A 26,797-nucleotide genomic window follows, 5' to 3' on the forward strand; every position below is an offset into this window, starting at 1 on the left:
CAGAGAGAGAAGCAGGCTCCCTGTGGGGAGCCCAATGCGGGACTCGATCCCTGAGCTGAAGGCAGATGCTCAACCACTGAGCCACCCAGGCGTCCCTCGCACTGTCCAGTTCTTCCTCCATGCCTCTGGGGTCTGGGTCAGGACTCAGCTCCAGGGCCCCAGGTGACAGCCGAGGGCTCTGAGATCGTGCCTGCCTCTGGCCCAGGCCTCGGGCGAATGTGAGGAGCTGTAGCTCCTCTGAGCGAGTCCTCCACACCGTGCTCGGGAGCCCACCGTGGGGACCCCGGCGAGTGGCAGACTTGATGCAGTGTTTGTGTACGTGTATGGGCAAAGTCTCTGCCCAGGAGACTGTAGAGATGCAGCCCCCGGCTACCTCCCGATCGGGGAGTTGGGGGGGGGGAGGGCGAGGCTGGCCTGAGTCATTGCCCAGTGACCCAGCGCCCCGAGAGATCGTGCGGTGAGTAATCCTGCCCAGCGCCACTCCCCCTGCAGTGAGCAGCCACATGTTCCTGCTGCAGAGAAACTTTTCCAGGGAGCCAGCTGACACACTTGGCCTGGATCATTTGTTTTTGAACAGGACTGAAAGGAGAGAGTGAGTAAGAAAGTGTGGGGGGGAACTGAGTAGGGGAAGGTCAGAGAGAGGGGAGGAAAGATCTGGAAAGTCCCGACATGTGCTTTGGAAGCAGGTGCCAGCCCTGAGCTTCTCTGGAGGGTGGGGCCTGCCTGAGACCCGGCGGGGGTGGGGGCAGGGGTGGGAGCGGGGGATGTTCTGCAGGGGGACGGTGGCTGGAAGCCAGACCTGGGAGCCTGCCCTTGGCTGGCTCTTTGCTGCTCAGCAAGCAGAGTTGTTTCCATTTTAGGGACACAGCGGAGAGGCTGTCATTCTCCTAGGCTTTATTAAGATCCCATTAATCATGGTGACCGTTCCAAGTGCTAGACTCCGGGTTTCAGCTGCTCTGGGGGATGTATCTGCACAGCAATCTTAGCAAACACTTAGCGTTACCTGTTGCAGAGAAGGTGCCAAGCGCAGAGAGGGTGAAAAACTTACTCAGGCTGGAAGTGGCAGGTCCTGGTTTTTTTGGTTTTTTGTTTTATTTTGTTTTGTTGTAAAGATTTTATTTATTTATTCATGAGAGACATAGAAAAAGAGAGAGAGGCAGAGACACAGGCAGAGGGAGAAGCAGGCCCCATGCAGGGAACTGGATATGGGACTGGATCCCGGGACTCCAGGATCATGCCCTGGGCCCAAGGCAGATGCGCCCAACCACGAAGCCACCCAGGCGTCCCAGGTCCTGGCTTTGAATTTGAATGGGGGGCTGTTTGAGTCCAGAGCCCCAGCGGGTTTGTAACGAGGTGCCCGGTGTCTCTGCCCCTCAGACAGCTTCTGGTTGGGACCCAGCTGTGCCGAGGTCCCTTCCATGTATGGGCAGCCCCGGGGCAGTGACCCCACGGCTCAACTAGGGCTGGGACAGGAAGGGGCCGCAGCCACAGTCTCACTCCCGGTGGGCAGCCGCCCTGCGGACAAGGCCACATCTCCCCCCTGGCCCTCTGGAGCCCCCCGGTCCAGGACGGGGCCGCCCGCGCCAGGCAGGAGCGGGCCCCACAGCAGCAGGCCCTGGGAGTCCGGCCTGCGAAGCCTGGAGGCTTCCGGAGGAGCTTCCTGTGCAGCTGGTTCTCCCGCACACTCGGCCCCCGGCCTCACGACCTCCCACATCTGGGACCGGCTTCTCGGGCTGGGTCACGTGGTGCGCGGGTCAGCGCTGCTCCGCGGGGAGGGCAGGGTGCCAGGAACAGCCTGCAGGGAGGGGGCCGCATCTCCGGGAACAGAGTGAGAGCTCACTTTGGCCGAGTGCCCACTCTGCACGGGGGCGGGCTGGACTCCCAGCTGGGGTCACTCAGTGTCACCCAGCTCTGCACAGGCCCTCTTAGTTACCCACCCGTCCACCTGTCCATCCGGCCGCCCGCCGACCCGCACCCATCCGGTAGGCGTCCGAGCGCTTGTGGTCTGTGAGGCTCGGAGCTAGAAGTTGCGGGGTTAACCCAGCTCTGCTGGCCACTGGCCACATGACCCTGGACGGATCCGGGCCTCCCCGCACGAGGGCCCTGGTCTGTCGTCGGAGGAGGTGTGACGTGCCGGGGATGTGCCATGGCCCGGGTGTCGGCCTCCGGGAGAAGTGAAGGTCTGTGTTCACACCGGTGACACAGAGCAGTGAATTCGGATGCGCAGCGGCTTGGGGGTGGGAGGGCACAGCTCCCAGCCCAGCGCTTCCAGCACAACCCGCCGTCTCCTCCTGAGCCCCCGCCCCAGGCCTCCCGGGCAGGAAACAGCGTCCTGCTCGCCCACTGAGGTGTGCCTGGGCCTGAGAATTCGGGCATCATCTGCGCACACAGCCGTCTCCGAGACAGATCCCGGGCAGGGCCCCGGCTGGGAGTGCGTGTCCGCCCCACGCCGGCCCCGCAGTCTGTCCACCCCAACGCGGCCTACGAGGCTCCTACGCCTTCCTACGTGTAACGGGCGTGAAGCTTGACACCACGATGCTGGCGGTCCTGAGTGATTTTTCTGAACAGTTCAGGTCGCTTTGCATCTCAAACCTCCCTGTGGGCACCTCTTGTCCTGGGGACACTCACCCCCACCCCCCATCATTGGCGTCCGCCCCCTGGCTGCCCCAGCACACAAAGGGTTGTCCCCACTGAGAGCCTTCACCTTGCCTGTTCCTTCCTGAGCCATCTTTTCCTGGCTGCCTCATTTGGGTCCCTAAGTGCCACCCTCATCAGAGAGGTACCTCCCCTGTCACGCCAGCTAATGCGGCTCTCTCATGGGCGCTTTCAGTGGGTGGCTTTCTGCAAGCGAACGTGAATAGGTGACACGTGCATCCTATCACCTATTGTTCACGCGGAGTGCAAGCTCCACGACGGCAAGAGAAACGGCTTGTGTCCCAGAACAGCATGTCACCCGGTTCAGTTAATGCCTGTTGAGCACTGAGCTGTAGAGGGCAGCCCAGGAGAGCCTCCTGGAGCATCCATCCAGCTGGAGCAGTTGTGGAAGACTTCCTGGAGGAAGTGATTGATGTGTGCTGGGCCCTGCAGAGTGACGGGTTTGTCTGGCGCAGAGATGAGGGTAGAAGGCAGAGGGGCATTGTCAGGCCTCAGCGGACAGCCACGAGCAGTGAAGACTGTGCCACTGGCTGGGGCCGAGGGGGAGTCGGAGATCGCTGTGTGCTGGGGTCCCCGGGGAGGCCAAGCTCCCGGCCTGAGCGGAGGCCCTAGGTGCGAATGGCACCTGTGGGTGCAGCTCAGCGTCGATGGGGGGGCCTGTCTGGCTGGACGGCTGGAACTGGGTCAGGATAGGCAACCCTAAGCCCCGCAAGCACGTAGGTGTCCCAGGAAGGCTGAGTGGAGGCGGGAGCCCCACTGGGGCCATCATACCCCACGGGCCAGTCAGTGAGAGCACAGGGAAGCCAGGGGCGCTGGGTGGACAGGGCACCTTGACAGTCCCCAGGCCCTGCCTCGGTTGTCACCGGAGCGAGTCCTGACCCATGTGAGTTTGTCTGACCAGCGCCCGTCCCTGGGCTCGTTTGCCATTTTGATTTGATCTCTTCATTGTCACCGCGGTCCTCACTACCCCACGGCTGGCTGCCCGATATCCAGCCCCTCTGCATGCCAGCCACTGCACTCGGAGCTCTCCGTGCATGTCCTGTAGCCTTCTCAGCAACCCAAGAGGCACAGAGAGGCCGAGTCATTGATCTGTAGTCACACAGCAGGTACCGGGGACTCAGCTAGACCTCTGATCCCAGGGCCTTTGCGTGGGGGGGAGTCACTCAGGCACCTACTTTGTGCTGGCGCCTGGTGGGACCTGGGTGCGGAGAGGGGTGGGGCATGCTCAGGGCCGCGCAGGCTTCGGGCACCCACTCTGCGTTGGGGTTTGCCTCCCGAGTCGTGGGTGGGCCTGGCTATGGAGCAAACGCTCCCCTGGGGGGTGGTCCAAGTGAGCCCCAGATGCCCCGGCACCTGGCCAGGGCCCAAAGCAGGTGTGAATGTGATGCCCTCCTCCCAGCATGCCTCGTCGCTTGCTTCCCCAGGCTCGCCCCTCAGACTGCAGCTGTGCCTTTCGGAGACCTAGCCCATCAGAGGTGGTGCCTGGAGCAGGAGGGACACGCACAGGGGAGGGGGGCTCTCCTCCTGCGGGCTGAGACCCTCCACCCCATCCCCTCACACTCGGTCCCAGGAACGGGCTGGCCGGCGGGTGTTCCTGGGTTCTGTTGGGGGGGCCCGCCGCCTCCTGCGGGGAGCGGACCTGCTGCTGGCTCTGCGGGGTGTCCTGTGCAGGTAGGGCCGCTTGCTCCCCTGGGAATGGGCGTCCAGCCCCCTGGGCGGCCTGGTTTCGTTGCAGAGGAACGGGGACAGTGATGTTTGCGGAGACGGGAGCTGCCTGTGGGGAGAGGCTACCCTCCGGGGCCCTGTGCCCGCAGCCCCACTCCCTGCCTGGCTGTACCCCCAGCCTCCCTGGGTGCCCTCCCCACCCTGTCTTCCTCCCTGAGCCGCAGCGGGCAGTAGGTGGCAGCGGAGGTCTCGAGTCCTTGGAGAGGAGTGGACGCAGCAGTTTCTCTAAATCTCTCCCTGGAAAGTCTCTCCGGGTCACGCCCGCAGTGGCTTCCCTCCCTGCTCACATCTTTCCTGGGGTTGTCATGCTGGCCGGGGCAGGGGGTCCCCACCAGGCCGGGGGTGAAGCCGAGCTGTGTTGATACAAACTCCAGTTGAACCCACATCCTCCCTGCAGCCCGGCAGGAAGTGACCTCATGGCAGGGCCTGTGCAGCGCCCACCGCACTTTCCACCAGTGGGTCCTGGACCCGGCTCTGCGCGGGGGCGAGGGGACCCGGCCCCTCCCAGCCATCCCGGGAAGACCCGGCCCAGGGCCTGGCTGACAGCTCTGGAACGTTCTCTCTGCTTGGCTGGCGATGCCCGCGTGCCGTCACGGGGCTGCTGAGAAGCTAAGAAGCATCTGTCTTCCTGATTGAAACCAAGCCTTATTTTTTGTGATTTAAAAATTATGCCGACTCACAGCAAAGAAAACCAGATTAGAAAACTGCAGAGAATACGATCGCTGATAATTGCATCCTGCAGAAATCACTGTTGGCGTTTTTTCCAAGCTGTTTCTCCATGCGTATGCTAAACACGAAGGGCTTTAAAAAAAAAAAAAAAAGACAAACAGGATCTGGATCTGATGCTTCTTTTTGTCACATACGAGGGTGTTCCCTCCCCAGGGATTTTCCTCATCCTGTCCCGCATCCGGCCTCGTAAAAGGCCAGGCCCCCTGGCTCCGGGAGGGCACGGCAAGTCAGAGGACCATCGTGGGGTCAGCGGGACTTGGAAGCGGGCTGGGAGCTCCCAGCAGAGGGTGGCCCCTGGCCCCTGGCTGGGGGCGGCGGACCAGGCCTGGCCCCCCCTCCTCCATGGATGCTTCCTCTTTGTGTTCTGTGGGGTTGTCTATGAGTGGCGTGGGCAAGACTGCGGCCACAGCACTGGCCCGCGCGACCTCCCTGGCAGCACGACCTTGGCTGCAGGACTCGGTGTGCCCCTCTGTGAAATGGGCTTAGAGAAACACCCTCAGGAGGCCTCAGTGAGGAGCAGATGTGTCCACCCGAGCGGAGGCCCAGAGCAGCCCTGCCATCACGGTCGGTGGTGTCTGGCTGTGTTCGGTCCTCGTCCCCGCTGCCCACCGCCGTTGTGCGCTCTCGGCTCTCATGCATTCGTTCCTTCACCATCTGGGGCGTGGGGGGTAGAAGCTGGGGTTTCTGAGGAGAACATGAGGGTCTCGGGGACCTGCCCTGCCGCCTGCTCCTCCGCGGGTCCCTGCACGACTAGCAGGACACGGGGGCCGGCTCCTGCGCCCCCTCGCTGTGTGGCCCGGGGCAGGTTGCCGAGCCCCTCTGTGCCCCGTGTCCTCATCTGCCGGAGGGGGGAGGAGAGCCACGGGCAGGCTCCGGTCGGGGCGCCGTGAGGACCTGAGGGGGATGCGTGTGAAGCCCTGGGAACGGTGCCTGCAATCCATAAGCTCTTACTCAGCTCGTCTTGTTGCCGTTCTGAGAATATTCTTGGAAATCGGGACACTGACGACCGTAGATGGAATGGGAGCCATCGAGGAGGGCCTGCCTGGGAGCCGCTGCCTGTTCTCGGGGGAGGTGACCCGCCCTGGGTCCCCCCTCTCCCGGAAGCTTGTGTCCTGGCTCTGAGAGGGGGCGGCGGGGAGAGGTGGCCCTTTGTGGGGATCTGATTCCCCAAGGTTTGGATGGTCCCTGCTCTGGTGTGGAGGGTCCTCCCTGCCCTGCCTCGTGGGCTGCCCCCCACTAGTAGGGGCCGTGCAACAGCAACCCCAGCTCTCAGTGGCCCGAGAGCATGCTTCGCACAGAGCGGGGAGTCTGGAGACCCGGGCGGCTCAGGGATGCTCCGCGGGATGCTCGCATCGGCCGCCCTCGGGTGTGGCTTTGCTCTCGGCGGGTCCCCGTGGCCGCAGATGCTGTGGCATTCGGAGGAGGGGGAGCCCTGTCCTGTGAGCCCTGCTCCCAGCTGGGGACTGGTCCTCGAGCCCCTCTGCGTGTTCCCACGTTTCCCCTTCATCCCACAGCTCTGCCCCTCGGCCCCATGGCTGAGTCCTGGCGGCTCCTGCCCCACTGCACGAGGTGTTTCGGGGCTGAGCAGAGAGGAGGGTGAGCACCTGACCCAGATGAGGGTGGGCCGGGAAAGGTGGGGTTGGATGGGAGACCCTCCTTCAGCAGAGGGGGCAGGGAAGAGGCTGTCGGGGTGAGCCATCGAGGCGGGACCTGGTTCTGCCAACCCTGGGGGACTGCGGACACTGCGGCGGCCCCCCCACTCCGGCCCCAGCCCTGTCCTTGCTGGAAAAACAGCAGCTGCGGCCTGAGGCAAACCGGGCTGGCTTTCTGGGGGCCGGAGAGGGTGGGCTCAGCTGGAGCCTGACCTCGGGGCCGGATCCAGGTGTCCCTGGGACGGGCTGTGGACACACACGCTGGGGGGACGGGGGAGGGGGGAGGCCTGGCCGCACCTCTGCAGGTTTGGCTGGGAGCGCACCCTGATCCTTCCTGGTCCCCCCACCCGCGCAGCGTGTTCCGCGTTGGTTTCCTCTCCTGCCCCCTCCCTGCGGCTCCGCTCGGCGGCGTATGGTAGTGATTAAGTCCTCCTGCCTGCTCGCTGCTCAATGGAGGAGAGCAGAGCTTGTGTGGGGCCTCCCCGCCCCCTGGGGGGGTCCCCTCGTCCCCTGGCCTTCAAAAACCAGACGTTGTTGCCGGTGCGTGGAGGTGGAGGTGGAGGTGCCGTGGAGCAGCCACATCGAAGCCGTTCTGTGCGTCTGAGCTTCTCACTTTTGTGCTTAGGGTTCACAGGTCACATCCCCAGCCCTCGCTGGGACAGGCAGGGCCCCTTCCGCCTCTCCGGGCCTCTCTAGGGAAGGTTCCCTGGAACGCGGGCCCCACTGTGGGGTGGCCAGACCTGCTCAGGCCCTGGGCTCCGGCATCTCAGCTCCTGTCACTGGAGGGGTAGCACCTTCTGTCACCTGGGGCCCCGAGCTGCCAAGGCCGGACTGGGCCCCCCGAGATCGTGACAGTGGCATTGCCGTCCATTCATGGTAACTAGGGCTTCCCGTGGGCTCTGCGTGGCCTTGGGGGGGTTTACCTGGTGTATCTCCTGTAATGTGGTCGACCACAGCGTGAAGTCAGTTCTGTTAATTCCCATTTCACAGGTGAGGAACTCAAGGCACAGAGAGAGGTTATGTAACTTGCCCAAGGCCACACAGCTGGTGCATGTGACAGAGACAAGGTTTGGGTTCAGAAAGCCTGACCCCAGAGCCCCTGTCCCTAACCACCAACCGACTCCGTTCTCTGGTTGTAGTGGAGACCCTGAGGCCTCGAGAGAGGCAATGGCCTGGCCAGGGTCACACAGCTTCGTGGCAGAGCTGGAATCGTGTGTCTCAGGCCCTGTTCTGTGGCCTTCCCTTGGTGCCCGTCCCTGGGGTGGGGCTGGAGGTGCCCCCGGTCACTGCAGCCCAGTTTGCACACGTCATTACAGAAGGATGTCCGTACAGGATGGGGCTTCTGAGGGACACAGACACCCTTTGCACTCATGACCACGGTTGTTCGTCATTGGCTCCGTTAGGGCAGTGGGGGTGGCTTTGGGCCTCACGTCCCCGTCGCCGCTCACCTGGCCGGCAGTGGGTTGGCGGGTTGCCTTCTGTACAGGTGTGTTGGTGTGTGATGCGCAGCAGGAGTTTGCTGGAGCGTCGCCGTGGGTGACTGAACACCTCGGGGTCGGAGCCCTGCCCCTGCGTGGTGGGCAAGGCCCGAACCTCTTAGCATGCCCCCCCCCCGCCCCAGTCTTCCTGCGGAATCTGCACACCTTCCCTCCAGCAGGGCCGAGAGCCCAGGAGCCTGGCTGCTGGACAGACCCAGGCGGTGTTCTCGTCTCTCAGCCGTGACCATGGGCTCCTATATGGCCGGCCGGTCGCTGCTGTCCTCTGTGGTCCCTGTCCGGTCCCCGGCGTGGTGGGAGGGAGCCAAGGCGCATGCCCCACCACCTCGAGGGGCGGCCTGCCCGCAGGAAGCTGGCGGGCCTGAAAGAGTTAACGAGGGATCCTGGCTGCTCCTTCTTTTCCCAGGGAAAGGGCAGGAACGCGGCCTCCGCAGAGGAAGGGGTGGGTGGGGGATGCAGTGAGCCGGGCTTCTCTGTGCAGGCACCACGAAGCCACCCTGCATATTGAATTCCAGCGACTTCTGCAGGCCAGCTGTTCAGAGCGAGCCCAGAAGGTGGAGAGAGAGCTTCCAATAAGCAAAGAGGATGGAATGAATGTGGGATTCATTACTGGAATTTGGCAATGCAAGGAGCCTCACTTTCTCCCCCGAGATGGGACGGGGGCGGGGAGGCTGGGCTGGAGCCATGGGGGGGGCTGTCAGGCAAGGGCCCCTGCCCATCCCCCCACAGCTGAGCTGGGCTGGCGGTGGGGGGGCCTGGGGGGGGCCCTGCTTCCCTGGGCCTGGGCTCGCCCTTCCCCTGAGAACTGCAGGCTGGAGTCACGTGCCCGGCTTTCCTCCGCTGCCCCGGCCTCTGCTGGAGAGAATGGCCTGGCCTCTTTGGCCCCTGCCACCTACGGCCTCCTGTTTTGCTGCCCTGGCCTCTCTCACGGAGGCCCGGGGCGGGCGTGGGCAAAAGCCGCTTCCCGGCAGCCGCCCTGGTCCTGGAAGCAGCTGAGATCTGCTGACGCCCCTGCAGGGGTGAGCTGCCCGTCCGGCCTTCGAGAGGGTTCCAGAGCCGTCCCTTGTGGGTGCGATTCGTGGAATCCCGTGGCCCCACTCCCTCAGTTTAAGGAGGAGGAAGGGAGAGGCCCGGAGAGGCGCATGTGGGATTCTGACCTCCAGAACCGTAAGGTGACAGGTTTGTGCTGTACGTCGTTCAGGTTGTGGCAGTTTGTTACAGCAGCAACAGGAAGCTGATACATACAGTCCGGAAGCAGTAATCTTCTGGAAAAATTCCGGGGGAATTCTCCATGTGCCCCAGGTCCTCCTTGGATGACGCGCTCTCCCCGATCCAGAGTCCGCAGGAAGGCTCCCCCAGGCAGGGCAGGCAAGAAACCAGTCGAGAAAACGATTCCCTTTTTCACAAGTGAAGGCTAGGGTGTGAACCCCCACACCCGCCTCATTTTTGTGGCTTTTTTTTTCTTTTTTCTTTTTTTAAGATTTTATTTATTTATTCAGGCCAGAGCAAGAGAGAGGCGGAGACACAGGCAGAGGGAGAAGCAGGCTCCATGCAGGGACCCCGATTCGGGACTCGATTCTGGGACTCCGGGATCACGCCCTGGGCCCAAGGCAGGTGCTCACCCCGAGCCACCCAGGGATCCTTTTTTTTTTTTTCCCCTGAGAATTCTGTAGCTGCAAGAGACTCTAGGGTTCATCTGCATGATTTGCAAGTGAGGAAAGGGAGGCAGGCCCAGGGAGCTTCCGTGCCAGGTTCAAGGGCACGCAGGAAGTTCAGGCCAGATTTTCAGCTCATCTCTTCAAGCACTTTCCCCAGCGGTGGATGGTTAGCGGACCTCATGGAGCAAACTGGATGCGCCAGGGGAGCTGAGGGAGGAGGTGACCCAAGGCCTGCATGGACGGCTTGCCTCGGCACCAGAGGCTGCCCTGGCCTGAGGGCTGGGGCCTGGCTGAGGGTGGGGAGGGGTCAGGTGCCCTGCATGGGCATGGGGGCCCCCTCTGCAGACTGCTGCTGCCCAAGGGGCTCCTGGAGACCTTGGCGAGTGGGTTTGCAACCTCTGTCTTTCCCCATCGGCACCCCATGGCCAGCAGCTTGCGAGAATTAGGCTCTTCCTTGTGGCCATGAAACCGTTACTTCCTGAGCTGAGTTGGGGACCCGGTGAGCAAATTGCCATGATGGCCCTATCCTGGGGTCTGGAAAAAACAGCTGGGAATGACACGTTAGGACAAGTGAGGGCTTCCGGCCACCTTGCTTTTGCTCCTCAGCCTCTCCTGACGTCAGAGCTGCTTCCCCAGGGCTTGTGTGCAGGTGCCCCTGCCTGGAACACCTGCTTTCTCGGGGTGTCGGGCCTCTGTGAGGATTCTTTGAGAAGAGCTTCGGCGGACTCGTCTCAGGTGCCTCCACCTGGCTTCTGCCTAACGCCGCGTTTTATCTCTGCGTCTTTCTCCCTGACCCCGAGACCTGAGCCTGCAGGGTCCCCACCGCGCCTGGAACAGAGCCTGCGCTCGGGACACCGTCCAGACACTCTGCACAAAGAGACGAAGGGAGAAAGGCGTCCAGTCCCCGTTTCTAACTTGTGCCTTGTGATCGATACTCCTGGCCTTTCCCATTTTTGATGTGTTTAAAAGCCTTATTTTGAAATAGTCTTAGACTCCTAAGACATTGCACAAGTCCCTGTAGAGAGTTCCTGTGGCCTTTCCCCCAGCAACCTCCCCCCTGACGTGTTACAGGGCTCGGTTCGTTAGCAAAGCCAGGAAACGACGGTGCTGCAGTATGAACTCAGCTGTGGACCTCGTTCGGCTTTCACCCGCTTTCCTGGGTGCTCAGTTGCTTGTGTGTGTGGTTCTGTGAGCTTTTGTCCTGGACACGGACTCACGTGCCCACTGCTGTAGTCGGGAGACAGAAGTGCGCCGTCTCCACACAGAATTTTGCCCGCTTTTGAACTTCCCTAATTGTCCTTATACAGGATGCTTTTATATATTTTATTTATTTATTTTATCTTGACTTCTTTCATTGAGTATTGCATATTTATTCCTTTTTTATTTTATTACTTATTTTTTTAAGAGATTTTATTTATTTATTCATGGGACACACACAGAGAGAGGCAGAGACACAGGCAGAGGGAGAAGCCTCAATGCGGGACTGGATCCCAGGACCCCGGGATCACACCCTGAGCCAAAGGCAGATGCTCAGCCACTGAGTCAACCAGGCGTCCCCCTTCATTTTCCTTTTTTAAATACATGTTTAAGAGAGACATTCCCCAGAAGGCCCTGCAGGTGCACTGTTAGGGTTGCAAAGCACGGATGCTCACAGTGATCACACTTCCCTGTCCAACAGTTTCTGCTCCTTCCTGCTTTCACTTCCAGCTCCGAGCATCGTGAGTCTTGAGGCTGGCAGATGCTTGCTTCCTCTGCTTCCTCCTGACTCTTCCTGGCCCCGTGCCCACGTCAGTGTTGGTGGAAGATGGGTGGGCATCGTGCTGGAGCCCCTGCTTGAGTGCAGGCCCCACGCCGGTCTGTGCACGTAGCACCTCTTTCCTTCTTCCCCAGTTCCGGCAGGAGGAAGGACCCCTTTCCCCTCTTGGTGGGTAGGAAAGCTGCTTCCAAAAGGTTTAGAAATTTGCCCGAAGTCCCCGAGCTGTGGGTGGTGGAGGATGGAAAGCAAAGTGGGGTGGCTGTTGAGCCCACAAGCTCCTCAGTGGGATCGCCAGCGCCCCCTACCCCCAGGCAGAGAGGGTCTGGCACTAGTGGTGCTCCGGTTTGTGTCGGGAACCCGGGAGGGTCAGCGACCCCTCTGTGAATAAACAGCCGGAGATGATGTGCCAGCAGCTTCACAGCCTCCGAATTTCCGGAGCTCCTGGTTCTGGGGGCAGAGAGGAAAGAGCAGGGCTGGCTTGGGCTTCTTCCTTGACGTGAGCAGTGGTTGCACCTGCACCAGTCTGTGTCCTATGCTAAAGGGATGGGGGCGGGGGGGTCAGGAGCTCCTCACTACGAGCGGGTCTGGGCTGACAGAAACCTCATGTCAGGGGTCTCTGGGTGGCTCAGCGGTTGAGCATCTGCCTTCAGCTCAGGTTGTGATCCCGGGGTTCTGGGATCGAGTCCTGCATTGGGCTCCTTGCAGGGATCCTGCTTCTCCCTCTGCCAGTGTCTCTGCCTCTCTCTCTGTGTGTCTCTCATGAATAAATAAATAAAATCTTTAAAAAAAAAAAAAAGAAAAATGTCCTGTCAGATATCCTGAGCAGCTGGCAGAGACCAAGGCCTCTGCCCTGGAGGAAAAAACAAGGTTCCTTTGGCTGGGGTGTTTTATGCCAGGTCATGGAAACAGGCCTGGAGTCGCGGGCTCCCTGCTCCGGGTTAGAAGCTTGGTGTGGTTTTCAAAGCCCTTCGAGGCTGTTAGCTCATTATCATCCTACCCAGAACCCCATAAGGGAGGGCAGGAAGTTTGAGCAGCCTCCTTGCAAGCAGCCAAATAGCAGGTGGGTTTGCGGCCCTCGGTTTACAGGGGAGTAAGCTGCGGCTCAGGGAGGCTATGCCTTGTTATTCCTGGGGCCTCCAGAGATTTCTTTAGTTTTTAACCAACGTGCACCATCCCAGGCAGCGGACACCTGCGTGCCCCTGTCCAGCCTGAGCGGCAGGCAATAACCAGGCCCGTTTCCTTCCTCCCTCCAGATGTGCCCGCATCCTGCACTCAGGTTCCTCCTTCCCACGTATGCCTTAGAACTTTTGCTGTGTAGCTGTGTTTCTCAGACATAGCGTTGTTTTGCACCTTGCATAACTGGGGCATATAAGGTATAAGCACCCTTTTTGCAGCTTTTTATGTTTGGGAATCGAGGTCATCTACCGTCGTGTCTGTAGTTCTGGTCCGTGCGTTTTCACTGCTGCATGATCATTGGTGGGTAGATGTACCAGAGCTTTCTGTTCTCCCCTTTAAAAAAAAATAAATAAATAAAGATTTTGTTTATTTGAGAGAGAGCACAGAGGGAGAGGAAGAAACAGACTCCCCATCCCAAGACCCTGAGATCATGACCCAAGCTGAAGGCAGATGCTTCACCGACTGAGCCACTCGAGCATCCCCTCTGTTCTCTCCTTGATGGGCATTGGGTTGTTTTCAGGTTTTGCCCTTATAAACAATGCCACCACGACACATTCTTGTGTTCTCTGATAACTTAGGAATTTGGGTTTAAACATAGTATTCCAAGCTCTCTAGCTGCCTTGGGTAAGCCATCCTACCTGTGGGGCTCATGGTCTCTGCTCCCACCCCAACCTGTGTCCAGATGGTCTGGACCGATCTGTGATGAGGTCTGGCCTGGAACAAGAACAGAGAGCTGCTGGGATCCCTGGGTGGCGCAGCGGTTTAACGCCTGCCTTTGGCCCAGGGCACGATCCTGGAGACCCGGGATCGAATCCCACATCGGGCTCCCGGTGCATGGAGCCTGCTTCTCCCTCTGCCTGTGTCTCTGCCTCTCTCTCTCTCTGTGTGTGACTATCATAAATAAATAAAAATTAAAAAAAAAACCAAAAAAAAAAAAAAAAGAACAGAGAGCTGCTGACGGGCTAAGTCCAAACCAGTGTTTCCAGACGGCCTTCTACCTGGGACCATTCGTAGGTGTTATAGAGGCAGAGTGGTTGGTTCCACGGTCCAACAAGTTTAGGAAATAGTTTAAAATAAACTTAAAAAAAAAAACCAACTTGCATCATAGAATATTTTTATATTCTATAGGATATTTGTTGTATATATGTATTATGCTGGTAAATACTTGTAAACATCAAAAGAGGGAGAGTGGAGGGTAGCAGTTCATACATTTATTTGTGGAAACCTTTTAGGATGGGAGTGCCCTGCAGGACAAATTGTCCTGCTTTAACAGAATTTGAGAAACAGAGGTCTAAATTGCTGGTGGGGGGTGGGGAAAGTGTGGATCTGCAGTGAGGCAAGGGTTTGGTTTGGTTTTGGTAGGTGCTGTCGAGGAAAAAAACTTTTGTCTATCCTCTTAGGTCCAGTTCTTGGGGATCTGCAAATTAAACTGCAAGGGGCCTCCCCTCCCCCCCCCAGAATTAAGCTGCCAGGAGCCATATTAGCAAGAGAAAAGAGCTTTAATCACATACACACATGGGACTTCACAGAAAAATGTGACTCAAAGGGGCAGTTAGGATTTGAAGCTTATATGTTCTCCTAGTAGGGGAAAGGGCGGGGAGAGGAGCCCTTCCTGGAAAACAAATGACTTTTTGGAAAGATAAATGGCCCTTTAGGAGAGTAGATGGGAGGTAGATAGTTTTGTGTGAATGTTTAGGTGTGGTGTGAAGACTTCTCATCTTCTGTGATAGTCCGTCTTCCTTGGTTGCCCAGAGGAGGGGATTGATGACAACGGACTTCTTTTGGGAAGTTCTGCCTTTAGACAGATAAGAGATTTCAGGAGCTCAATTGTCTTCTCAAAGTCCCTTTTATGCCACTGGGATGTACTCTGGACCCGTTCCTAGATCTCCTTTCTTCTTCATCTTTTCCAAGTCCCAGCCAGGCAGCCGGCAGCGTGGAGACACTTGATCAAAAGCCCGAGCCTTGCCCAGTGAATGGCCAGGGCCCCTCCAGCCCGGGCCCCTTGCTGCTATTCGGGCAGAAAGAGCTGCGCGGACCTTCTGGGTTTAAACCAAGTTCTCTGAGCTGAGGGTTGATTCTGTGCGGGGTTCCTTTGGTCCTGAGGCAGGATGGAACCTCTGGAGGACACACGGTTCTTTGGACAGTTGAAGGAGCTGTTGACCCGAGTACCCCACTCGTCCCGTGCACGCCTCTTAGGTACATTGGGTTCAGAATGCTCTCACTGGAGATCCCAGGATCTCGCTAGGTCCCAGGATCCCAGAGGTTCCAGGACCTCACCATGTCCCAGGATCTCAGAGATCCCAGATCTCACCAGGTCCCAGATGGTATCTATTAGTCCCATGCGTTGCTTTTCAACCCGGCCTGCACGCTGGAACCCCCTGAGAAGTTTTCAAAGAAATACCAAACCCTGGATTCGTGAAATCAGAATGGCAGGGGCGGGGCGCAGGCCTCTGTATTTCTTGGAAGCTCCCCTTTAGAATAGGATGCATTGTGAGGATTGAGAACCTGATTCCAGAATCTAAGCACCCTGGGGTGTCAGAGCCTCGGCCCCCCTACTAACTACTAAGCTGTGTGTTGTCTGACTCAGGATCCCACCATCTTAGCAGCTGGTTCGGGCCCTCGTTTCGGTGGAAGGGAGGGTGAAAGGAGGGCGAAGGGAGGGCGAAGGGAGGGCAATGGGAGGGCGAGGAGGCCGCGCGCCGCACCTAAAGCCAACCTGGAGCGCCCCCACCTGGCAGTCCTCCCTGCTGACACCCCGAGAGAACGTGCGGTTGACACCTTGGTTTTGTCTTTGAAATTGATGCAGGGTCGGGGCTCGTTCTGTTGCTGGGTGTCTAGGATCCTGGCTTTGTGTCAGCCGGGACACGCGGGCGGCCGAGGGGGTGCGGGGGGCGGGGTGGGTGCGGTTGGCAGCGCGCCCGGGGCTCCTCTGATCCCCCCGAGTGCCCCCCCACCCAAGAACGGAGCTGGCTGCCGGGCAGGAGCACAGTTTTCTGAAGTTAAGATATCATCACGTAATTTCTAAGACACTGTTGACACGGTAGCTTTGCAAGCGGGGAAAGAAATGTGTATCAAGGTGCCCCGGAGGGAAGAGGCGACGTGTGACGGTGGGGAGGCGCACACTTCTTAGGAAGGAGGAAGGGGGGGCCTTCCTGCCTCCACGCTCCGCTCTGGGGTGAGTGAGCCGCCTGGCAGGTGCTCCAGGGCAGGGTGCTCGCCGGGAGGGCTCCTTGGAGGCAGTGACTTTTACCAGGGGAGGGGATTCTAGGAGGGGTTTGGGCAACTGCAGGGCCTGGAGAAAACAGTGTGCCCTAAGTCGCAGCCGAGCTGGGAGGGCCTCTTGGGGACGGGCCCCGTGAACCCCTGCCTGGGGGGGCGGCAGGAGAGGATGGTGCTCCAAGCGGCGCCTTTCCAGGAGGAGGGGCTGTTAATCCGCGGCGTGGACTGGCCCAGGTCGACGGGTGCACCTGCATGTTGGCGGGGTGCGTTCTCTCAAGAGGATGGCTTTCTTGAGGTGGGTGGAAGCAGACAGCAGAGGGTAGGTGGGGGGGTGGTGGCAGCCACGGTGCTGACCACTGTGAAGAGGTGGCAGTGGCAGCGGCAGAGGATGAGGCTGGGCCCCAGAGGGGACTCGTTTAGGTGGCACAGCCACCACTCGGGGGCAGGAGAGGCTTTGTAGGTGCCCTCCCCCCCAGGCTTGCCTGAGCCCCTACTCTGGGGCCCTCGGGAGGCCCCCTGGGGACAGCAGGGCCGGGGCAGGCTCCCCTCTCCACCCAGGGGTGTGTGGCTGCACCTGCTGCCAGCAGCCCCTCCCGGGCAGCCCAGCCCCCAGCCTGCGGGGCAGAGGGAAGGGTGTTTTCTCTGGGCCTCTGACGGCAAGTATCTGCTGCATCCCATGGGGGTTGGCCCAGGGTGGGCTGGAGAAGAGGCTGTGGGAGGGCTGAGTGTTGTGTTTACACCCAGGCTTTGGGCTTGGCTGGAGAAAGTGTGGGGGGGACTAGGGCACTGGGGAGTGCATGCACAACTGTGCATGTGTGTACATGTGCCTGAGACAGGGAGGGGTGCTCTGTGACCACTTCCCTTCCTTGTTGTGCTGCCGCTGTGGGCAAGAGGGTGGGTGGGTCGTAGCCATCACGTGGGTGCCCCCCCACTGCGCACAGGTGACAGCCCCAGACACTGCATTTCCCTCAGTTGGCCTATTTGGAGGTGGAAGCCGGGACAGCCAGCTCCCTGACGACCATTCTGTTGGGGCGTCCCCCAGGTAGGCAGTGGACCCCACTCCCCTCCACTCCACGGCAGCCTGGTGTCCAGCCAAGGGGCTCCCTTGGCTTTGTGGGCACAGGTGGAGCTCACAGTATCCCGAAAGTGACAGCCTGGGAAAATCTGACCTGGACACCCCCTCAAAGGGGCCTGGCGGGGAGGATCCTGTTCCTGCTTCTGGACTGCCTTGGCCAGAGCAAGTTTCAGGTCTGAGCGTGGGTTTCCGCATTCGTGGGAGGAAGCTCCTGCTGTACGTACCGCGGGTCAGGTCAGGACTGGGGGGCTGTGTCAGTGTCCTGGGGCCACAGGTTACCGTGGCCCTGCGCAACAGCACCCCACTGTCCTGCACTTCTGGAGGCCCCAGATCAGGGGTCAGGGCCACCAGGCTACGGCGAGGCGTGGGCAGGGCTGGCTCCTCCCAGAGGCCCCCGTGGGGAATCCTTTCTTGAGTCTTCTCTAGCTTCTGTGGTCTCCACATCCCTCCTGCCGTATCGGGTGACCTGCCTCAGCTCCAAGCAGGGGACACAGCTCAGTCTCCCCCCTGCACCTACACTTTGTCTTGGGGCCCTTGTGGTCTCCAGGTAGAAAACAACACGATAAACCGGCTCGAGAAGAAAAAAAGGATGCATTAAACTCTTTTTCCTTTAAATATATGTTTTATGGTATCAGATACCAGAACATGAAATTTGCCCTTAATAACACTGAGCACATTCATTGCGTTGTGCAGCATCACCAAGATCAAGCTCCAGAACATTCTTGTCCCCTCAAAAGGAAGCCCCGTGTCTATTAAGTGGTCAGTTCCCACACCCTCCCCCCTTGACCCTTCCACCCCTGTCTTCGCAACCACCAATCCGCTTTCTGTTTCTATAGATTTTTCCCTAATCAGTGTGGCTGTGTGTGACTTTGAAGTCAGTAAACAGGACGGGTTGGTTATTGGAAGGACATAACGTGCGAGGAAGTCGGAGTGTGGAAGGCCCGGCTCAGAAGGGGCAGGGTTTGCAGGAGCCCAGTGGGGCCCCCCTCTCCACTCCCTTTCTCTCTCCTGGAGTCTCCTCCTCTGCTCCCCGCCCCCCCTCCCATTCTCTCCTCTTTCCCTTTGCAGATGGCCCCGGATAGCTCCCAGCCCTGAAGTCTACATGACCTCAAGCTCTTGGACCCTCTGAGTGGCCCAGCTCATCACTTGTGTGAGCCAGGCCTCAGGTCAGGTTGCAGGTCAGCCTGGGGCTGGCTGCCTTCGAGCCAGGAAGTTCACCCTGGCCTGAGCAGCGGTGCACCACATAGGGGACAGAGAGCCCCAGAAATGGGTGGTAGCCCTAATGGACGTCTTTGGAACGTCTTCTGACTGGTGCTTAGCACAAATCTAGCGAAGTAACTTCTTGGGAGAAGTTCTGCTCTTTCTGATAGTAGAATATGGGAGAAATATCCCCAGGAGGGGGACGCTGTGATCACCTGCTATGGGTTCCATCAAGCTGTATCCTGTAGCACCCCCAAGTGAAGTTGCATTTCCACTGCTGAAAATGAAGTGTAGGGCGAAAATAATACGGTCTAAACAGCTCTCCAAGGATCTGGCTTAACTCCAGGGTAGAACCGAGACTATTGAGAGAGTTGCCACCCAGTACAGTAGCCACTGGCCACAGCAGCCAGTGACAGATGTGGTGTGTGTACGCGTGCCTTGCCTTCTGTTTCTGCCAGGAGATGCGGTGGGCGGCTGGGCAGGCCTCAGGCTGTTCTCTCTGCTGTGTGTGCTGAGCCCAGAGACCCTGAGCGGGTCCGGAGGGCGGGGCTTCTGGGTTGGAAAAGCACCTCTGGGCTGCAGGGTCTTGTCAGGTGCAGGGATTCCCTCTCCTGTGCTCTGGAGACCCCCCTCCATCCCGTGGGCCATGAGTGAGGGAACGTGTAGAAAGCACCCAGGCCACCTCCTGGGCCAGGGCTCTGCAGGGGGGAGTAGGGAGAGAAGGAGGCAGGGCAAGGAGTGGCCTTGGCGAGCTGGCGGTTTGCCCACCTGGCACCCAGGAAGGGGTGATGGGCCCTGGGGGACACAGCCAGGTGAGCGGCGGGGAAGGAGGTTCCAAGGGGAGCGCGGGGAAGGCAGGCCCTTGCCCACAGGACAGGTGTGGAGTGGAGGTGTCATCTGCAAGGTTCCACGTGAACCGTGACACCCGGTGTGACCGGAGTCCCTCCTGGCGGGCATCTGGCAATGGTTCTTGGGGCCGGGCCTGCCTTATTCCCTGTCCTAGGAAACCACCTTCCGGGGAAAAAGAAGTATAGATTTTGAGCAGCTGCTTTTCCTCGTCCTGGACATCATGTCTCACCTTAGTTATTGCACCTAGAATTGATCGTGCCCATTTCACGGGTCCTGTCCCACAGGGTTGAGTGGTGAACCTAAGCTATGTTGAGTGAAGGGGGCCTGGAGTCTGGTGTCTGCCTCTGGGGCCCACATCTCTGGTCTGATGGGGGAGCAGGAACCCCAGGCAGCAGCCCCTGAAGCCTTTAGGGCAAACCCGAAGACTTGGGAAGCCCCGGGGAGGACGTTGGCCAGCCGGGGTGGGCAGCCAGTGGCTGCTGCTAGGGCGAGCTTGCTTCTGAGGGACTGGAGGGTGGACCAGCTGGACGCGGTCAGCCTGCCCGTGTGGCCCGTGGGGTGGGTGCTTGGGGGCCTCACCCACCGGCCATGTGGAGGGGGAAAGGAGAGCATGCCTTGGGAACGGGCACTGGGCCAGAGTTGGCCCTCCAGGGGACGGGAGGATGGACCTCCCTAGGACAACCTGCTCAGGGGTCACTCAGGGCTCCTTTGCACTTGAACTTCCTCACTCCTTGCCCCTGCAAATTCCCAAAACCTGTGGGAGCCCTCTCCTGGTGGGGAGTAGGCCTGGGGCTGCCCTGGCCACGCCTGTGCTTGGGCGGGACTCACTCGGGGTCAGGGGTCGGGGCACAGGATGGATCTGGCTGGCGGATCCCAGGGATCCCAGCGTCCAGGCCCAGCCCCAAACAGGGTGGCTCCCAAGCTCCTCCCTCTGGGGACCACCTAGCCCACCCTCCTCAGGGTCTCGGCATATGACTGGGGTCTGCAGGGAGGGTGACTCACTGCCCAGGCCCTTAGGGCTGTAGAAGCCGCAGCCCCGAAGCCGAGTTCTCAGGCTCCAGGAAGAAGAGTGAGCACTGGGTGAGCCGGCCCTGCCCCAGTTCCCCTTCCGTGGCTTCTCCCCTGCGGGTGTTTTCACCCTAGAACCCTTAGGCAGTCGATGGCCAACGGGGCTGGCTGTGCTCCGCACCCCAAGACCGCTTAGGACTGCTTTTCGGGGGGGTCTGTGAGCCGGGAGAGGCCTGCCCGTTAGCCTGGGCGTGTCCTCTGAGCCGGCCGGGGGTCAGGACCCATCTGGGGTTCACCTGGCAAACGGGGAGAGAGGGCGCCCCTGGGCAGTGTCAGATTCCCAGCACCGCCCCGCGCTCCGGTGAGGGCCGGCCTCACCCGGCGGGAGGACAGCCTGGGAGGAGGGGACTGGTGGCTCTGGCCCGGGCAGCGGGGCTGGACGTCCAGGTGAGCCTCCTTCCCGGGCGGGCACCGTGTCACTTTCCTTTTGGGGGTGACTCTGGCGGCGGCTGGGGCGCTCGGCTCCTCGGCTTGCTTGCACAGAATGCGCCCCCGCCCCGGCTTGGTTTCAGGCCTGCAGCCGCGCCCCCACCCGTCCCCCCAACTCCGCTCCCCTCGCCCTGCCCCCGAGCCTCGGCTCCCAGCCCGTCCCTCCTACCTCTGCCCGCGCTCTGGGAGGCTCCTTGTTCCGCGGCCACAAAGCCCCTTTGATCCTCTGCTCGGCTCGGAGCCATGTGACCCGGTGGGCGGGCCGCGCTCTCCGGCGGCCAGCGCAGCCCGACTCCGCTGCTGGGTGAGTCCTCCGCTCCCTTTGTTCCTCGCAGCCGCGCACCGGCGGCGGGGGGCCCTCAGGTGCCCGGCGGCCCCCCGGAGGCCCGGCGGCGGGGCGGGAGCGGCACCTCCCCGGGGCCCACCCCGCGCCCCCCGCCGGCGGGACCGGCTCCGGGTCCCCGGGAGCGAGCGAGGGGCGGCGGGAGCGCGGTCTCCACGCGGGGCCCAGATTTTGGGCCGCGGGGCAGAGGACCGGGGCTTTGTGCGGGGCTTTGTGCGGGGCTTTGTGCGGCCACCGCTACGGCTGTAAATACTTGGCCCCCCGCTGAGTGCCCAGGCCCTCCCGGCGGCGGGGCTTTCTCAGGAGCCCGATTCCCGTTCGCAAGGGGCTGCCCTGACTTCTAGCGAGGCCCGGGCTGGGGGGGCTGGCGGAGCTGGGGGGCTGGGGATCGGATTGGCCGCCGCCGCCTCTTAAAGTCGTTCGGCACAGACTGTCAGCCGTTGGGGCGGGCGGCTGGGGGTCGGGCGGCGCGAGCTGCAGCAGCCGCTCCAAATGCGGGGTCCGACGCGCTGGGCTCGGCTCCGGGCTCCGGGCTCCGGGCTCCGGGGAGGCGTGGGACGGGCGGCCGGTCCAGGAGCGGGAGCGGGCGGGGGCCGGGGTCCGTGTGCTGTGCTGGGCCAGGCTGCTCCGCGGGGACCCGCCGTCGCCAGGCCCTTCCAGCTGAGACGCTGGGAAGACCCCCAGCCCCCAGCCCCACGGCCGCCCCGGGCCCGGCCCGCCGCCCGCCGCCCGCCGGAGGGAGGGCTGAGGTGCCGGAGAGCCGATGCCATCTGCTCCTGAAACTTCATCCCACACGTCCCCTGGGGATCGCTCGGCCTCCGGGTTCCATCCCCGTCCTCTCCGCCGGGAAATCTGCCGGGCTTTTGTCAGAGCTTTGTGGGTGCATCTCTGCTCACCAAGAGAAGTTTGAAATTCCGTTCTGGGAGGAAAAAAAGAAATGTGTCTTCCAGTCAGCGGGTTTCTGGCTGTAGGGACGGCACCCCAGTAGGAATTTGGTTTGGATCCCCCGTTCCCTTAGGCTCCCTTGCATTCCCTTAGAATTCCTTGGAATTACATGTGGGTTTCCCACTAGATTCATCGTTGGTTCGCCTCCGCGGGTGTCTACATAAATGTCATTTCTCTTTGGTGGCTCCTCGTGGCAACCCACGGGGGGCCCCCCTTCAGGAAATAGAAAGGAGAATGAGTTAAGCATTTGGGGCTGGAGGCCCAGTGTCTGTCTGCCTGAGGCCTCTTCCTCTCCCTTTGGGTCTCCTCGGGGCCAGGGTGTGACCGCAGGCGGAGACCTCTCTTCTGTGACGGACCCCTTTTAACAGCGGTGTCTGGGGACCCGCGTTGTCGCTGACCGCTCACAGGCCTCCCCCTGCCACCCCGATCGCTTCCGTGTTGTGGCACTTGCAGCGCTATTGTGTCTGCAGGCCCGTGTGTGTATTTCCGCCAGCCTGCTCCGGGTGCCCGGCACCGCGTCGGGGACCGCGGCCAGGTGAGTTGGGGCGCGGGGAGGGCCGACACTGTGCGGGGGACCCAGTAGACTGTTTTTGATGGGAAGGGGGCAGTTTCAAGACCCCCCTCGGCCCTCCACCCCGTCCCCTGTCCCCCGGAAGCCAAGGACAGCCCAGGTTGGGGCCCAGGGCGGGGGAGGGGTCATTCCCTGGGAGCCTGGTCCGTGCCCCAAACCTACAGCACAGGGTTCATTCACAGGGACTTTCACCCCAGGAGCCCCATCCCCGTTTGGGTGACTAGACTCTCTAGGCCCACGTACCTCCCCACCCCTCCCCACTTCCCGGCCACATACCCTCCCCCCCTTCCTGTTGTGTCACTGCCTGAGCTGCCGTTGTCAGATAGGACGCGGGGCACGGTCCCCAGGGGCCCTCCCTGCAGGGGAAGAAGACCCCATCCTTGAGAGACCGCCCCCAGCACCCCCAGCCAGCCCTGCCTGGCTTCCTGTGTCGTCCAAGATCTCAAGGCTGTTCTTAGGGAGCCATTGGTTGACTGGCTGAGCTTCCCTCATCCCATGCCCCCTGCACATTTAAGTCTTGGGCCGGCTCCCCCGTGCCACCCAGAGGTTCTGGGCTCCCTCCTGCTCTCCACGGCCAAGTGCACAGGAAGGATGAGTTTATTCCAGGGCCGATGATCTCCGGAGAGCCCCGTATCCGCAGCTGGGCTCTTGGGGAAGGTGCTTCCAGCACAAATCACAGCCCTTGGCCAAGACTCCATGCCCAGACTTCTGCCTTCCAGCGGCAAGCTTTGATTTGTTTATTGAGCGCCAACCTGGTTCCTTGGACAGGTAGGGACCTGTTCTCGGGAGCTCAGTGGAGCTTTAGGAGGCCTCCCCAGGACCGCTCCCGGGGGTGGCAGGCCGCGCAGTGGGCTGTGCAGGCGAGAGGAGCAGGCTGGGAAGCCAGGGGAGGCTCACGTCTGATGTCCGATTACAGGCCCTCTAGCCTGACTGCCTGTCAGCGGGCTCATCGGGAGCCTTGTTCCATTTCCAGGGTCGCCGGAGGGGCGGGTGGCAACATCTTGCCCACCTTTGGCTCGTCCCTGGGCTGTGGGTGGGTGAATGGGGTCCAGACGCCCCTCTCCTCTCTCTTTGTGCCACCCCTGGGAAGCACGGGCTGCCAGGACCGGGAATTCTGGGTTCTGATTCTGACTTTGTGCAGGGCCCTGAGCTGCCACTTGCCCTCTGGGCTGGCCGTTCCCACCGTAAGAGCAGTTAGTGCTCAGCCCGTGGGAGCCGGTTTCCGGGAGGAGGGCCTGGGTTTGGGGGCGGCAGCTTCGTGCGAAGGAAGGCTCTGCAAGGTGAAGGCCAGCCTGTCAGCTCACTCCCCTCTTCCGGGCTGTTCCAACCTAAATTGAATTATAAATGTTTCATTTTTTTTGTTCGTTTTAAAGGTTTTATTTATTTATTTATTTATTTATTTATTTATTTATTTTAATTTTTATTTATTTATGATAGTCACAGAGAGAGAGAGGCAGAGACACAGGCAGAGGGAGAAGCAGGCTCCATGCACCGGGAGCCCGACGTGGGATTCGATCCCGGGTCTCCAGGGTCGCGCCCTGGGCTAAAGGCAGGCGCCAAACCACTGCGCCACCCAGGGATCCCGATTTTATTTATTTATCTATTCATGAGAGACACACAGAGAGAGAGGCAGAGACACAGGCAGAGGGAGAAGCAGGCTCCATGCAGGGAGCCCGATGCAGGACTCGATCCCAGAACCCTGGGGTCACGCCCTGAGCCGAAGGCAGATGCTCAACCACTGAGCCGCCCAGGCGGCCCTCGAATTATAAACAATTTTGGTTTGAATTCAGTAGCTGGACCGTGGCAGATGTACCCCCAGGTTTCCTGCCTCCACTCTGGAGCTGGGGGTGGGGCACAGCCCCTGAGCACCTGCGGCTGCACGTGGAACCCCAGCTCTGGTTTGGGGGTGAGTCACCAACACTGACCCCCCATTTGGCCTTGGGGAGGGGGCTCACCTGGCGCCACTATGGTGCTCCTCCCTCTGTTCCATTGTGCCTGGCGAGGGCCTCCCCTTGCCGGACCTGTGCCCCCAGAGGCCTGCCAGCCTCTGCCCTGCCCTGCGAGTGCCAGGCACCAAGCGCCCCGTCCTCTGGACAGTCATCGGAACGGTGTCCTTGCTGGTGTCCCCAGGCCTGGTTCTGGGTGCCTGTCACAGGCAGGCCTCTGACCGCAGATAAGGTTTTCCCAGCCCGGAGCAGGACTGTGAATTCACCCTCCTGCCCGGAGGACACCGCCCCCCCCCACCCCCATCAGGTGGGGACATTTGTTCCTGTCTGTCTTTGGTCAGACCGTGGAGACTGGGGCAGAGATTGTGGTTTATCGATCTCGGGCTCCGGGTGCTGGACCTCCCAGGAGCTTGCTCAGTTAATATTTGAATGAATGTACTCGGTCAGCACGATGTGACTGCAGCTTTTCATCTTCTGTCCAAGTCCTCTGGTTTCTGGACAGCTGGCTCGAGGGGGCCTTGCGAGAACAGCCATTGGGCCTGCTGTCTTTATACACGCTCTTCTTGGAGCGTTTCCCGGATCTGAATACATTCTCCCCGGGGCAGGGGACTGGACCGACCAGGTGACCCTGGCCCCCCTCTGTGCCCTGCTTTCCGGGAAGGAGAGGCCTAAGGAAAGGATCCGTGTTGCCACCCATTGTTGGGTGTCGCTTGTGGGCTCCAAAGGCTGATGACGGGGACAGTGGCCCCACGAGTCAGAGGGAGAACCGCCGTTGGTGGAGGTAGTGGGGGGCGGGGGGCACAGGTGGGCAGTCCAGCGCAGACAGCGGTGGAGGGAGTGTCACATGTGTGGCGAGGCCACGTGTCCTGCCAGGAATTCTCTACCTCTCAGCCTCGCTCAGCTGCACCAGCCCTGCCCTGCACAGAGCGTCCCTGGAGCGGAGGGAGGCTGTGGTCACTTTGCAAACCACATGCTCTGCTACTGCTACTGAGGCGCTGACTCCCGTCGCCGGGAGGCTTGGCTGTCGGTCTGCTGGGGCCAGGCCCTACGACGGGCACCGTCATGATGACCAGGGTCATCTCTGGGCCTGGGGCCCGGAGCCCTCCGTCTTCATCTTGGGCGTTTAGGAGGCTGCCTGGTTCCCTCCATGGAAACAGGCAATACAGTGAGGTCATCCCCAAAGTGTTGTAGGTGGGTGAGAAAGTCTCTTCTGAGACCAAAAGTCAGGTCACCTAGTAGAAATAAGTTTATTTATTACAGATGGGAATGAGCTTTAAGCTGATCCCTTGGGCCACCTCACCCCACAGCAGAGATACACGTGCCTCCCCCGGGCGCTCCTGCAAGGACGGGGGGGAAGGGCTGCGTCAGGCCACCTTCCCTGTGGAAGGGCCTGGGTGGCCAAACGGTGCCCGGGGGACGGCTGTGCCGGCATCGCCCAGGTGTGCGCTGGGGATGTTATGGCTCATGGCAGCTATTAGGGCTCATGCCCTCCTGTGTTCCTCACCTTGGAGGCCAGGGCGCAGGCTGGGGAAGCAGGTCACACGGCCCCCCATGGGGCAGGGGAGCTGGGCCCCCCCACCCGGGCTAAGGACCCTGGGAGGCCGGAAGCAGGGGCCCTTCATATCCAAGGGAACACAGCCCCCTGGGTGAGGCCTGCTCTCCAGCAAGGGTGGTGGGGGACAAGCCGGGTGGAAGCCGGGAAGTTGGGGAACAGTGAGGGGCCCGATTTGGCTCCGACCGGAGTTCCTGCAGACGAGGGGAGAGGAGGATGGGGGCAGGTGACCCGAAGACCCCTGTCTCTGATGCAGCCTGGGGCCCACGTGCCAGCTCCGCCTCCACTAACGTGGCTGGGGCGCAGGCCGGCCCCCTGAGGACCGGGTCAGCCTTTGCTGAGGCTCCTGGCTATCCGCTCCCCAAATTCAGTGATAGCTGTTCCTGGAGGCAGTTTCACAGGTGGGGCCAGTGACCTGCCCAGGGGCCCCCTGTGCACCTCGATGACCCTGTGGCCTTCCACACGGGACTCCCCCCTTCTGAGCCACAGCCCGGGGTCCAGTTACCAGTTTGCAGGGTTGGCATAGGACGGACGTGAGACAGAAGAGGGGTCTGGGACGTGCTGCGTGTATGGCACACCGGGGCAGCTGCTATCATGAGTTCCACCCCACATGGCAGCCCTGGGCCGAGTGGCATAGGGGAACACATGAGGCGAGCCTTCCAGAAGTTTCCAATCCAGTTAGGTGGTAGGTACATGCCAGCTCCAAGATGAGATGCTCCCGGAGCGTGGAGGTGCTGTCCCCGGGCTGTCTGG

The 26,797-nt window shown here is 60.9% G+C and overlaps 1 protein-coding gene and 2 long non-coding RNA genes across 10 annotated transcripts in view; 1 reads left to right on the forward strand and 2 right to left on the reverse strand.

Annotated features, from left to right (window-relative positions):
- Nucleotides 1-26,797, forward strand: part of SEPTIN9 (septin 9) — a 145,248-nt gene that overhangs the window by 92,882 nt on the left and 25,569 nt on the right. Inside the window, exon 1 of one of the 8 annotated variants that reach the window (XM_077854388.1) lies at nt 20,622-20,645. The exons of 6 other annotated variants lie outside the window; for them this stretch is intronic. The gene's annotated coding sequence lies outside the window, so the exon portion shown is untranslated. Of the gene's footprint in view, nt 1-20,621; nt 20,646-20,841; nt 20,992-26,797 lie in introns of those variants that run through there. One more of the 8 variants, XM_077854386.1, reaches the window with a different exon arrangement.
- On the reverse strand, nt 17,744-21,044 carry LOC144287089 (uncharacterized). The gene is made up of 2 exons (XR_013354990.1): nt 20,857-21,044; nt 17,744-19,352 (listed from the first exon to the last, which is right to left on the reverse strand). It is a non-coding gene; the product is annotated as an uncharacterized LOC144287089 (long non-coding RNA).
- On the reverse strand, nt 23,260-25,213 carry LOC144287090 (uncharacterized). The gene is made up of 2 exons (XR_013354991.1): nt 24,502-25,213; nt 23,260-23,874 (listed from the first exon to the last, which is right to left on the reverse strand). It is a non-coding gene; the product is annotated as an uncharacterized LOC144287090 (long non-coding RNA).

This window comes from Canis aureus, chromosome 16, assembly GCF_053574225.1.
Source record: "Canis aureus isolate CA01 chromosome 16, VMU_Caureus_v.1.0, whole genome shotgun sequence".
Classification (NCBI taxonomy): domain Eukaryota; kingdom Metazoa; phylum Chordata; class Mammalia; order Carnivora; family Canidae; genus Canis; species Canis aureus.